This window comes from Oenanthe melanoleuca, chromosome Z, assembly GCF_029582105.1.
Source record: "Oenanthe melanoleuca isolate GR-GAL-2019-014 chromosome Z, OMel1.0, whole genome shotgun sequence".
Lineage (NCBI taxonomy): Eukaryota > Metazoa > Chordata > Aves > Passeriformes > Muscicapidae > Oenanthe > Oenanthe melanoleuca.
This window is the reverse complement of record NC_079362.1, coordinates 17,305,628-17,320,162: the sequence shown is the minus strand read 5'-3', so window position 1 is coordinate 17,320,162 and position 14,535 is coordinate 17,305,628.

The following is a 14,535-nucleotide window of genomic DNA, read 5'->3' as shown; positions in this document are numbered from 1 at the left end:
TGCTGCAGGTTCCAGCACAGCAGAGGCAGACTTGAGAGCTGTGGCACCTGCTGGCAGAGGATGCTGCAGGTCCCAGTGATGCTGGATGCCACATGGGCTCCTGAGGATGCCCTGTCGCACACACACATTCAGCTGACCTGTTGCCCCCTGATACAGGAAGATATCTCAGCAGATAAGATACCTTATGATATCTTAATCCTCTCCTGTTTTCACCAGGAAAATGGTCACTGATTTTAACGACTGGACCAAAAGTAATTTAGTGATTACCTGCAGCAGAGTGGGGCTGCTTGATATGGAAATCCTTGTAGCCAGTTAGGCTTTGGGTCATGAGTTTCACCAGCAATTCCAAGCCGGGGCTGCTCTGCAGATTCTCTGCAGAATTTCCTTATCATTATTCTTCATTACTTTGAAGGCAGATTAGACAAAATCCAGCTCATTTGTTATCTCACACTTTTGATGCTATGAGATTAATGGCTGTGATAATAGCCTAGAGTGCAAGTCAAAGTAAGGAATTCTGGAGGGTTCACTATCTTCCCTACATCCACACATGGCTGGATTTTGTACTGAATGCAAAGGTTGAACAGAGCCAGGATTAAGTTATAGTGTCCTTGGGGGCCCATCCATCCCCAGATTTCAGCTGAGAAGCGGGTACTAGCTGGAGACCAGTAGGTGAGGACCAGGTGCCTCCCTAAAGTGCTGGAGTATGGAGCTGTAAACCCTTTGGTGAGAGAAGGAGCGGGCTGGAGAAAGGTTTCATCTTCAGCTCTGACCAGGTCCCACCTGGCTGGAGATCCAGGTGTGGTCCAGCATGCAAACCAGCTGCATGTCTTCATCCTGCACACACAGGTCAGTAAGATTCAGGACAGTCAGAGCACTTTGGTACCCAGTCAGACTGAATTTTAACCCAGTTTTCAAGCGCTGCTTTGTGGAATTATTCAGAAGATCTCTCCAAGAGGAAATGATCAGGAGGTCTGATCCTTCCTCCTCCTCACCCATGGCCCCATAGGACACTCCAGCTTATATTATTGTTAAGACATGGACCCATAATTGTTACTTCAATCACCATGCTGTAGAAACACATATGGCATTCATACCTTGTGTTTTCACAGAATACTTTGTTCTTTGTTCTTGTCTAAACATGGTACAGGGGTCAGAAAAATGAGCTGCTACCTTAAAAGCAGATAATTTTGAATTATCACACAATTTTGCTATGTCTTCCAAGTACAGTATGCAGCTTACACAAATTAAGCACAAAGAGTCTCAAATATCTGCCTCTGACAACAAAACAACTACAGCAAAAAGAAAAACAAAGAGAAAATTATTTTGGATGATGGCTCTTATATAAATATAGCCCATAAGAACATAAACAAAGAAACCTCTATAAACAGTGCACCAATTGCAATATCAGAATTAATAACTCCATCTAGCTAGAAGGTCCAAACTATTAATGCTAATTCCTTTTTTTTTTTTTTTTCAGTTGTTTTTTCTCATAACTTTCAAATAGCAAAGGTTATATTTATTTTCAGCCCCTGACCTCAACACTTTTACCAGATTTTAAGAGGCTAAATCACATAGCACACATAAAGTGGGGATGATTATTCCCAGCAGCAGTTCTGGCAAATGCAGGTCACAAAGTCTTCAGTCTGAATTTATCAATTTATTCAATTAGACAGGTAAACAGGCTATGAAAATTCTATTATACATGCCCATTCTAGTGATTTGCTATATTAGCTCTTTTGACATCTGCATAAAACAAAGAGCAGTTTCTACTCATTAGGGCCCTGGGGAAGGCTCATTTATGATTACTACAGATTGTTCTTTAAGTTTTTTGTGCTTCCCACACAGAAGGAAATAAATATTTTAAATCTGTCCCCTTCATGGCTGGTGGGCCTGCTGGCTTTCACATGTGATGACACTCCTCTCCGTATGGACTGGGAGTACTAATCTTACAAGATATAGGATTGTAGCTTTTGAAACTGAGAAAATCAGAGGGTTTTTGTTTTGTTTTTTTTCAAAAAACAGCAGCTGGGAAGAAAAGAACAGACAGATAGGAATAGGAAGGCAGATACCTTGTCCATCATGAATCTCAATACCCATTGATTTAAATGTGTAAATTCAAGGTGTCACAGAAAGACTGTGATTAGCCTCCTAATTTGTCCCTATAACATCTCAGACTAGTGGCTATTGTTGAAAAATCAGGCCCCAGGCAAGTTTCCTTATTTTCCCTCAATTAAGTGCAGCATTCAATAGCCTACTGATTTCAGGGCAGCTGTACTTCAGTCCTAAATTTGGGAAATATCAGTTACTACATCTTTCAGGTGTGCTCCATATCTTCTTGCTTTCACATGGGTGCTTTGCTCTTACAGAAGAAATAAAATTAGAATTAAACCATAAGCCACTACCAAATCTGGTATCTCAAAGTGTCATCAAAACTCAGGAAAAAAAAACAAAAACCCTCTAATACTATATTTGAAGTGATAAAGAATCAGGCATTACTTTATCCTCGCCAGGATGTGCCATGGAAAACATTCTATACACACATAAGTTTCACTAGATTTTCCCAAACTTTGTACAGTCCAAAACCCATAGAAATCCATTGATTTAATGTGCATTTGACCCAAGCTGAGTATTTCTTAGTATTTGGTTTCCTATTGGACCTGGATTTCTTTGCCTCTGATATTAATTAGGCCCACAGTCCTTGATTTCTAATCAGCCTTTTCCAGACCAGGTGTCTCCAGCTATGCCAGGGGTATATGTTTGTTGATGTTTTCTGATGGTTGCTGGTATTTTCTTGTTGGCCATTACCTTTTCCAGTATCATTTGGACTATTCCCAGTCTGTTGAGATGTTAAGCTCATCACTGTTAAGCTCATTGAGTGGTGCAATGTCCCTAAAAAAAAAAACCTTTAAAATTGCCCCAAGGCAAAAGCAAACTGAGCCTGACTGGAGAAAGTAAATTTTAAAAAAATTTAAAAGTTCTTTCCAACAAAAGGGCAAGATTTTAGTCCTCTAATTAGGTCAGCTGCTGCTGGATCCTGGCAGAGGTTTGGATGCCAGGGCAGGGGTGTCTGGGCTCCTGAGAGACATTTATTTTTTCTGAAGGTCACTGCCAGGGCTGAAGCTCCTCCAGCTGTACCTGATGGTGTCACTGACACAGCTACTTTGGGAGCTGGTGGCTCTTGGATGTGAAAGGACAGATCCATGCTGGGATAACTCTGTGTTTGTGCTGCCTTTGGGGTTAAACACTGGGCTGGCAGCAGTGCCCTGGGATTCGCTGCTGCAGTGCTCAGAATTACTGTGAGCACAGCCACAGCTGCTGCTTGCACTCCAAGACAGCAGAAGAAACACCATTAATTGCAGGAATTCTTTAGCATCCTTGTGCTAATATTGTCAGCAGACCCTTTGTGCTCCTTCCAGGATATCTTTTGGGAAAGCCTGAGGTCTTTTTTTTTTTTTTTTTATCTCTTATGGCTTTCCACCTGTAAGGGGTTTAGTGCTGGCCAAATGCCAGTGCACCCACTAGAAATTATTTTCTCATTTCCTGCTGTGGGATATGGACTGAGAGGAAGAGGACAAAAGTGGCTCAGAACTTTAAAGGGTACAAAGAAAAAAATTTTATTAACAAAAACCTAAAGAAAAATTATAAGAAAATTAGAATAAACCTTCAGAACACCTCTTCTCCTCCTCCAACCCTCCTTTCTTTCCCACAGACAGCATAAAGGCCAGAAGCCAAGCCTTTCCCAGGCTTTGCTTGTCTATAATTGTGCTTTTCCACAGGGGAATAATGAGCTTTTTGGGGTGGTTTAACCAGGTTTTATTCTTCCATGCCAGGCAGCTGACTGGCTCTGCTCAGTCCCCACAGGGAGACACTTCTGCAGGGAGCAGAATCCCTCCCCAGCCAAAAACCAAACCCACCTTAAACCATGACACCACCTCATATGATGCCTTCATAGCAACAGCCCTAAAAAGGATTTTCATTTTTAAATGCCCCTTTCAAATTTTGTTGATTTAACCCTCTTATCCAATATTAGCTGCAGTGTCAGTGTGTGAACACTGCTTTGCTTTCCTGATCATTATCAAGCATTTTATTAATGCATATCCAGGTCCTGCTGTAGTCAAGTTCAGCTGGGAGAAAAATCAGTAATCAGACCAAAAGAAGCAAAGTATTTCACTTTATTAAAAGACCATTTTGAATTGAATTTTCTGTTATAGTTCTTTCAGTGTCACAATCAGAAATAATTTTATCTAATTTTCTTGCAGTTACTTATTTGGATTTACGTTTTCACTTTTTATTTTAGGTTTCAGGTAGAGTGTATCAGCTGAACACTGTCCCTCTCTTCATTCAAAGCATATTTGGGGCAGATGAAGGTCCAACTGCTGAATTTCTAGCTGATGCTTCTTTTTTCCTGTCACACTTAACTAACTCAAACCCCTCCCACATACCCACTATTTAAATTACTGAAAAAACAGTTACCTTTCATTACAACTGTCAAGAAAAGTGCTTGCTTTTCTTAAAAACACGAAGAGATTGATGAGACAGGGAAAACTTTTTTTTTTTGCTTTGTTCAACAATGAACCAGACAAACCACAGTTTTGACTAAAGCTAATGGCTTTGGAGTATGAAAAACAATGCTCAAACAAAAAAACCAAACAAAACCAACAAAACCAGAGGAAAATAGCTAAAAAGCTATCAAAGAGAAAAAAATGCTACTACAGACCATCTGTAGGTGAGCTACAGAAAAGAATGAGTTAGTTTCATTTTTGTCTCTCCCTTCCTTCTCAAACACAACTTTTAAAATCCCTGCACTTCTTCCACAACGTCCTTTGCTGTATTAATGAATGTATCTGCACGACCTTGCAAATAGAATAATTCATGGAAATGTGTTTCTCTGCTGCACAGCTACTCAGCAACCCACTTCCTCAGTCTGAGTCCTAACAGCAAAGATTGGAATTAGTAAATCCTCACCCTGAGTTCTATTTTGCCTGCCGTGTAGACACAGTTATGTCTGAATTTGTTGTGAACAGAGAGGTTTGGTACTTTTAATTATGCAATTAGATTTGCTTTAGCCTCACTGGGATTGAGGATAGTAACTCAGGAAGATAAGGAGGCGCTCTGGGTCTTTGCACCTCATACAGCAGAGAACACAAAAACCAAATTCTTCTCTTGTGGAAACCATGGCTGTGCCAGCTGGAAGGTGCCAGCTCAGGGTTATGGGCTGCAGGAGAGACTGCTGGGCACATACACCCTTAGACAAGGGTGAAAACCTCTTATTATCCACACAGACAATTCTGTTCTGAGCTGCTTGGTGGACCTGAACCCTTCCTGCAGCCAGGCTGTGCCACAGGCAGAGCTTCTCCACTCATGACAACCTGTAAGACACACAGTGTGGAGGAAAGCATCAAGGAGTGATCCTCAAAATTACCATAAAATAACAAATCCATATATTCCTGCCAACATAAGCGAGCAGGCGGACTACTGGGAAACAATTTTAAGAATTTTAGCTCCACTTTGCTCAGAAAGGAGAAACATCTTTGCAGCACCATAATTGCTCCTTTTGTCCTTAAATGAAAACATGATGATCCTAGGATTTCAAAAGATAAAAAAAAAAAAAACTTGTCTGCTAAAATAAAATAAGAGGATTAGCATTATTAGTAGTAAATAAATTGAATTCTCTTTCTTCCATATGGGTCTCTATGCTAAGGGGTCCATCCATATAAAAATGTCCTCCCAAAACATTCCATGATGACTTATACAATTCTCTGAGTCTGCAGAAGATCTCTGGTTAGAAAAAGGTGCACATTTGCCACCACAATGCTCATTTCTTGTTGTATAGAAGGGTGTAAAGATCCATGAGCTCCTCCCTGCCTGAAAGGGTAGGAAAAGCTACTTAATTCCTTGAAAGGAACAAAAATGGTCATTGTTTTTGAGAAGGTTGCCAAGAGATAAAATTCATCTTTTCACACACTCCTCTCTATTTAACAAAATAGAATAAAGATCTTTTAAATCCTCCTTTAGAAGAAGATGAAAGCAGAAAAGTTCTGATTTAACTAATAGAGGATCAAATGTTTCCTCTGCCAGCCTGGTACACATCTGGAGATCTTCTGAAATTTGAGCTTTTGCCTGGAAAGCTCACAGAGGAAATTCAGCAGAAACCATTTCTGACACTTTGTCTCTTCGCTGTCACTACTGAGTTAAATAAGAAAATGGAACAACTGTACATTTAAAAAGAACCAATGCTCTCTTCTGCTGAAAGAGGAGAAGAGGAGGCTTACAGTTCTGATTAAGTAAATAACAAAAAAAAAAAAAAAAAAAAAAAAAGGTTAAAAAAAAAAAGAAAAAAAAATTCAGTGAAAACAGGTGCCTCTTCTGCCCCCTAGGAGTCCTGAAGTATTGTAGAAGTAATTTTCCTCTCCCCTATAGTGTAAACCTTATTAGAATTCCTGTATTCTCTCCTGTCACACTTTTTTTTTTTTTTTCTAATTTTTATTTGTCAAGGGGTTGCAAACAGAAGAAAAACCATGTTTCCCCTGTGTTTTTCTCTATTAGGCTTCATGAAAATACCAATACATCAATACAATATGAAAATACCAATACATCTCTACTGTAAACTCCATGCTCAGGAATATTCTCCGAATTTCTTATGTTTGAGTCATGAAAAGATAAACATAGAATCAGTGAAAAAGTAAGGCTGGAAGGGATTTCAGAGATGTCATCCAATTGCAACCCTTTGCCCCAAGCCAAGAACATCTTTCAGGATTTTAAAATCCATATATTAATTGTGATCTATTAAATCAGACTTGCAAACTACCAAAAGGAAAAAGTAAAGCTATTTCTGCAGGAAATTATTGCAGATAATGCAGAGTAGGGAAGAGCACAGATGCCAAAGGGTTCAATACATTTTATTTTGACAGGTCTTTGGTGAAGAAATGCAAGATTATAAAAAATGTGATGGATATAAACTGCTGTTTACAGGCTGCCTTGCCTACTACCCTCATTGTAAATATCAGCAATTTCCTAATGAAAAAGAAAATAATTGACTTTTAAAGCTATATCTATCATGTTTATCTGACTATATTTTCATTACATTATTGCTTCTTCTGAACACTTCTACTATGTGTTTCTGGCTACCTGAATACCCACTTAATACAAGAAAATATTCCTTAACATGTATCTGATACTCTGGATACTCTATCTCCAGAAAAGCAGAAGATTTCTTGAAATGCAAATGTCCTTTCAGAGGGACAGAGGCTATGGATCTGTACACTCAGCTTCTACTTTCCTGATCCCTGCAGGAGAGAATTAGTATTTCCAGGTAGTCCCATCTACCTGTCTCCTGAGGTGTAATTTGGTAATTTTAGACCCTGAATAAGTATCTACAAAATATTACTCTTATTTCTCCTTAAAGCATCCAGAAAAATATATTTCTTAACTTCCCTAGGCAGATCCTTTTATTGATCACCCATCCTTAGTGTAAAAAGTTTCACTCAGTTTCTCACCTGATCTTTTTTTGTCTTTTAAGCTGTAAGTTTCTTTTAACTTTCCCCAAGCAGAGGTCATGCAGAATGGTTTATTGCTGTCCCTTATGTGAGTATTTTAGTTCTAAAAAACAGCTACTCTTCATCTCCCTTCAGCCTTATATTGCTAAGGTGAGCACAGCTAATTCATTCAACCTTCCCTCACAGCCCTGTTCCATAAATCTGTCCTCACTCCTGTTCCCTCCTCCAGTTTGCAAAAACATCCCTGCATCCTCTGTCTACACTGGGACACAGAGCCTGGCCCTGGCCTCAGTGGTGCCCAGGCATTATTTCCTTCTACATTCAACTTCCCTTTGAGGGGATATTTTAATTAAAAGTGCCTTCCCCTCCTCCATCCTCCACAAGAGCACAGCTGATGCAGACTCAGTCTGTGATCTCTGCTTCTCTGCCACCCAACTTTTCTTTGTTCACTTTTTAAACTTAAAATAGTGCATTGCATTTGCTCTTACTGGATTTCATCTTGCTGATACCATGCACTTTCTGCAATTTATCAAAATCAAATTTAATTTTAAACCCATTACCCATCATGCTCGCAGCCCTTCCCAGCCCCACACCATCTGGATAGGCACAACATTTCCATTTTATCATGTAAGTCATTAAACAAGACATTATCTCCCTGCTACAATTGACCCTCATGACACTACTTGCAACATCTTTTCAGAATAAGACAGCAAATAGGTTCACAGGCCCTAATTTTGCATCATGCTCCACAATCCCCACAGCACTGTGTCAGGAATCAATCACATTTTCTGCTTCTCTTGTGCCCAAAAAACTGTGTACCCTGCCAAGAAAAAACCTTAGATTAGACTTGATGTTGTCATTTATGGGGCAATTTTAGGGCTGCAGCCACAGCCCATGGAAGGCTGCAGAGAGTTTTGGAATGATCAAACTACCAGGTTTGGTCTCTGGAGTGGTTTTGGTTTATTTGGCTCTTTGTAGCTCCTGTATGCTCAACTCCAATTTTTTTGAATTTGTAAAACTGAAACACACTTCACACCTGAGACCCAAAAGGAAAGTTCAAGATGAAACTTCAGGCAGGTTCCCCAGGGGCAGGAATTTCAGTCCTTATGGGGCATCTCTCTTCCTCCTCACTCTTCAAAATCTTACAGCAATACCAACCTGTGGTTCATGCTGTTGCTATGTTGAGTCCAGCACCAGTTTTTTACCTTCTGTTCACAGCATCCTTCCCACTGGATGATAATGTGAACCTCAGCCACATGTATGTGAGTACACACAGCAGATCCAGAGGCTGAAGACAAATTGGAGAGGGGGGGAAATGATCAAAGATGTCTTTAACCAGCCCAGCTTCCTGAGCTGTACCTCTGAGAGTGAAAATTGCCTCACAGCCACTGCATCTGAAACACTCTCAGGCTTCTAAATTCTCCCAGCAATTCTCCTAGGACCTGGATTTAAAAACCCACAGCACCTGAGTAATGACATCCTGATATTCCACCACCAAAATCAGCAGGAGAAGTGTCTGGAGTGCATTGTGTGGGTTGATTTGTCACTTTCAGAGACAGGTAGCCACTCACTCATCCTGCAGCCTCTCTACATTGCACAAAGTGCAGGACAAAATAAATAAGTGTCCAATCCAAAACCAAGCAGGAATCAGTGATCTTTTACACAGTGAGTGCTCCTGTGCTATAGAAACAGAAAGAAATTTGGTCTCTATCCCACACATGCCTGAAAATTCTCTGTTCATCCCTCTCTTCTCATGGTCTTACTCATTCCCAGTCCCTCTAACACAGACCCCAGACTCAGCAGACTGTCACAAAATTGTGTATCTGTGCTTCCTTGTGGCCCCCATCACTCTGATCCAATTATACTTTGGTGCATAGATAAGAAGCATCAGCAGGAATTGGTTTCTAATTCTGCCACTTGTGACAGAACTGCTATTTACTGACTTGTGTGCAGCAAGCAGCCTTGCTTTGTTGTAGCTCCTTTTTATGGTGATCTAGGACAAGCTTTATCAACAGAACAACTAAATTCCTGTTCTGTGGCCTTTCTTCATGATCTGAAAGAAAATTGGCACTTGATATGTCTAAAATAAGTCCCATAATGGCAGCAAAACTGTCATTCACATTCAGTGTGCTGAAAATATCAGATAAATGGCAGGCTTGGCTCATGTTAACAAGCTTTGCACTTCTTGTGTTCGTTTCATCTGTGACAAAATTCAGCACTTACAAGCCATTAAGGCTGCATTGTGCAAGTCAGAAATGCAGGCAGATATTCTGAGAGAATTTTAATCATGTAATCACTGTACAAGACTGTGAGATATTATATGCTCAGATTTTTCTATTTATTTTTTTCTCCTCCTCACAAAACATGCACACAGACAAAATAAAGAATTCTAAGAGACCAGCTTTTATTTATGCTTGTCAAAACAGGTGTTTTGAAGGTGGCAGGATAGATGATGCTGTCAGAGACCACGCCAAGCCAAAAGGTCAAATCCTAAAACAGAGAGGAAGAGACATGTTATGATGGGATGTTTTCAGGCTCCAGAAATTTACAAATGGTGTCAGAGGCCTTTAGAGCAGCTGGAGCCTGCACAAGCTGTCACTGGATAAGTCAGCCTTTAATTGATGATATTCAGACCAAAACCTGCCTGAAGTGAACATGGCCATTGTCCCCTCTTGCTTTTATTGCTCCTAGTTATCTGTTCAGTGTGATGAGAGGAAGTACCAGCATTCCTTCCCAAGGACCTGGGGAATGGGACAGCAATTCCACATTTCAGGGCATTTCACAGGAGAACAGCAAAGCAGAGCCTTCAAAACTGCTCACAGAGCCAAAACACAGGGAAAGCAACAGAGGGGCAGCTGCAGCAGGTCAGGAGTGGCTACACACAGGGTGCTTAGCACATCTCAGCCTCCCAGCTGCCTGCCCCTCTGTGAGCTCTTCAGTTCTTTAAAGCTGCACCCACAAAAACCATGGGACAGGAGTGCAAGGTGAGTAGAAAAATGCCTTGTCTCCTGCCATCCATCTTCAGTCCTATAAATTTTTACCTTTGCAAAGAGCAAGGCTTCACTCCTGTTTTAATCTGTCTGTCACCATGCAGAACACATGGAGGTGACATCCTCGGGTGCAGGATGAACGGATGAAAATTAAAGAAGAAAGGATCATGGCTCCATGCTGACTTCACTTCTGCCACTTCAAGTTTTCTGTGGGTTTCTGGGCCTGCCAGTTCAAGACAGAGTTATTTCTGAAAGATAGGAACAAGAGGAACACATTTTTCATGGTAGCCATATTTGAAGTTCAAAGCACACAGAAAGTACAGAAAGGCTGGCGAAACGTAAGAGAAAGAGAGAGAATCTTTCATGCTGTGCTTCTGAATTTTCATGCTTCAGAAACTGGGGAGGAAAAAAATGAAAAAAGCCAACACAAGAGAGTTTCCAAATCAGGCCAGTTTTCATATCCTTTTCATTTCAACAAAAAAAGTAAGTTAGCTTCAGAAAAATCTTGGTTTCCAGAGCCCTCAATCTCCTGCCCCAAAGGAAGGGACCCCAATACCAAAGAAATTCTTAGAGAGTAGGTAACTCCTGCAGCTTTTCTTCAAAGCAATTACAAGGCCAGCCAATGTGTCTGTTTTGAGAGAAGAGCTCCTCAGAATTGCTTTCTAGCAAAGCTTTGGCTGTTTGCAGAGCCAAAAGATGTGGCTTTAACAACCTGGCAGCAGCAACAAAAGCAGGACACCCTATGTTATCAAAATTATATTTATGAGCCAAAATCCTGATAGGGACCAGAGAAACAGAAAAGCAGAACTGGACCATGGTGGGGAGTTTATTTGGTTTCAAGATTATGGGTGCTTTTTGTTCTGAGGTCTGGGTATGTATCAGCCTTAACTGGTCAATCATTACAACATCCCATTACCATGACAGGGAAATATTCTGAGACCCTGAAACATTACAAGTGAAGCTGAAGTGATGAGAAATTCCTTTTCTGCTATGATTTCAGAAGTTATCTCTGATTCCTGGGTTGGCATGAGCAGTAAGACAAAGAGACATATTCTGTATGTCGTGGGAGTGTATTTTTTTTTTTTAATTCCTGTCGAAGCACTGCAGCATTTCTTTATGGCACTGCATTTAGCCAATGGCATGGGTTATAGCAGGTGTTAGTTTCATCTTCATTTTCCTTAAACTGGATGATTTTTTACCATAAGGATTCCTAAGGAGTCTGCTCACATTATGACAAATGTCAGTGAACATCCGTGAGTCACTGCTCATTTGCTCAGGCCAGTGGCCTCTGGCTGTCTCAGCTACTGACATATTAGCCACATGAAAATATATGTTCCCATTCCTAGTGCATTTCTAGAAACACATCTTTGCCTGACTCTTGTGGTTAACAATCCCACATCTCATTCAGGAGCTTTGTGAAAATCATGGGAATTGCAGAAGAAAAGTTTGTCATGTGGAAGATATATTTCAACCCTCCTACTTTAGTCCAGAAAAAAGCCTGAAGAAAGACAAATGTAGCCAAGATCTACAAAAACCATATCTGAAATGAACAGTATGACTTTTTGTGTCTATAGCCTAAAGGGTAAGAAAATAAAGGCAATAAATCTGTGTATTTACTTATAATTTCATTGAAGAGACTGGGGGCCCTGACACTAGGGAAACAAGCTGCACCATATTTTTGGCTTTTCATTTTGCCTGAAAATCCTGTTTTAAGAATCAGGTTCAAAGAATACAGGAAGTTCTAACTTGCATGCAAAAGTATGTTGTAAATTCATAGTACAGCTTTTCCACTTAAGTCAGGCATGTGAAGGGTGTTTATTCATATAGACTCTAAAAAATGAGATGCTTCTATTGTGTCCTTGCCTCAGCATGAAATCTGAATAAAGTGGCACATCAGTGGTCAGAAGGTGGTGAACTCAACCAAAGCATCTGCCATGAAAAGTTTCTAGTAAATACTGTCAGAAAACTTCCTGAACCACCATGGCCTTAGTTAGCTTCACCAGATCAGCTCAATCACAATCTTTGTTTTTCTTGGTTCTTCTGAATTTGCAGGTTGTAAAGACACGATGGTCACTCTCTCCTCTTGCTTTCCTTCAAATAACACCTGTCTCTGCCTTGTGCCCAGTCTGGCATTTGACCTTTCACAACATGGAAAAGATGACAAATAACTTCCACTGTTTTCTCTCTGAATGTCGGAATTTAAAGTCTCCTGTTTTATTCTTTCATGTATTGCCATCACACCCTTTTTCACCAAGATCAAGACTGAGTATATACTGACTTGCTGTTTTCCCATTTGATTTGTTATGAACACAGAAGAGTTTTCTTCAGTCCAAGTACATTTGATATATTAGGTATAGGAAAACATTTTGAAGTGCAAGAAATGCATTTGATTCTATTAATAGATGACCAGAGAATGAGGATTTATTATTTAGTTTCATTTTACTGGGTTCACCATAAAGAAAATAGGGCAGGGAAACAGCAGACACAAAATTTAAGTCCAAATCTGGATGTGAATTGAGGTTCCTCGTTAACTTTTGCTATGATTTCTGATTTCTAAGTAAAACTGACACAAATGCTGTCACCATATGCTTCCAATTGCTCATACCAAGCTGGACCCAGAATAACCCACACAGGCATGATGTGCGACTTTTCCACCAGTTTAGAGGCTGCCATGGAACTTCAAACAAGTTGTATTTGTTTTGAATTAAAATGTATTTTCCAAGAAAATCCTGGATTTGCCTACCCCTGCAAGTGGAGATGTTTGATTAGCAGTGGTACTCAGAGTGGCAGAGCTCCCTTTCCCACCAGCCTGGATCAGGTGGTGGAGCATGACAGGGAAGATGCAGAAACAAAAGAGGTTCACACCACAGAAGTACACAGTTCTCATTTCCAAACTCTTACAGCTGCCCAAGCCACAGTCAAAAACCTAAAGGAAGTAATGAGATCTCAGCACTGTGCCAGTCTTTTCTGTAGTCAAAGAAGAAAAGACAGATCCATCAATTCACTTATTTTCTAACCATGATGTTGTCAGCTACTTCAGACATCAGGAACAAATATGTAACTGGTTATTTCTTGCCCCACATATTTAGATTTTACTAAAACTGATCAGGATAATGGTATACTGATTTTCAAGAAAGGAGGAAAAGAAATGCACCTTTTTACTTTAATATGTCCCTGGATCTCTGCAAGATGCAAAAACAATATCAAATTACTGCACATCCAAATATACAGTTTTGCTGGGAAAGAAAACTGAATTATTAGGTTAGCTTCATTATTCAAGAATGAAAAAGAAACAGGAAAAGTAAAACTGGAAGTATAGGCAGATTTTCAATACTACTGTTGTTTTAGTACTGCAGAGTGTCATTAACAAGATAAGTCAGGTTTTCCTAGCATGGATGGTGTAGGCACCAGTTAAACCACAGCAGTGTGGCAGTTACCTATAGCTCTGTTATTCCATGTTTTCTTTAACCTGCTGCTGGTGTTGACAGGGTTACAAGACCCAAAATATCTCCTTGCTTTCCCATTCAGGGATCCGCATGGAGCTGCTAGGAATAGTCTCAGACAGCTCCTCACTAATCCCAGTTTTGTTTCCTTCACTTGGCCCACCCAGATCCACTGATGACCCAGGACCTGAGGAAGCTCTACCAGCTGTGAGAGCTTCCAGCATGCAGCCCTTCCTGCTCTTCTGTGCTGCACCACACAATTTGGACCACAGACTCAGAGTACTGCTGAGTCTCTGAGAATCCTGGAGTCACTGAGGTTGGAAAAGACCTTTCAGGATCACTGAGTCACCTGTGAACACAGCAACCCCAAGCCCACCACTAAACCATGTCCCCAAGGGCCACATCCACCTGTCTTTTAAATCCCTCCAGGGTATTTAAAGCCCTCCCCAGGACTCCACTCATTTTGGTGTCACCTTCTCCAAGTGCCATAATCAGAGATGAGGTTTATGCAGTTCAGCTCTTCTTTCTTCTCACTTGCAGCCTCTTCCTATACTTGGCAGAGCACAAGGGTGCAGCACTAACAAGAACTCGTGTTTGTATGTGGTT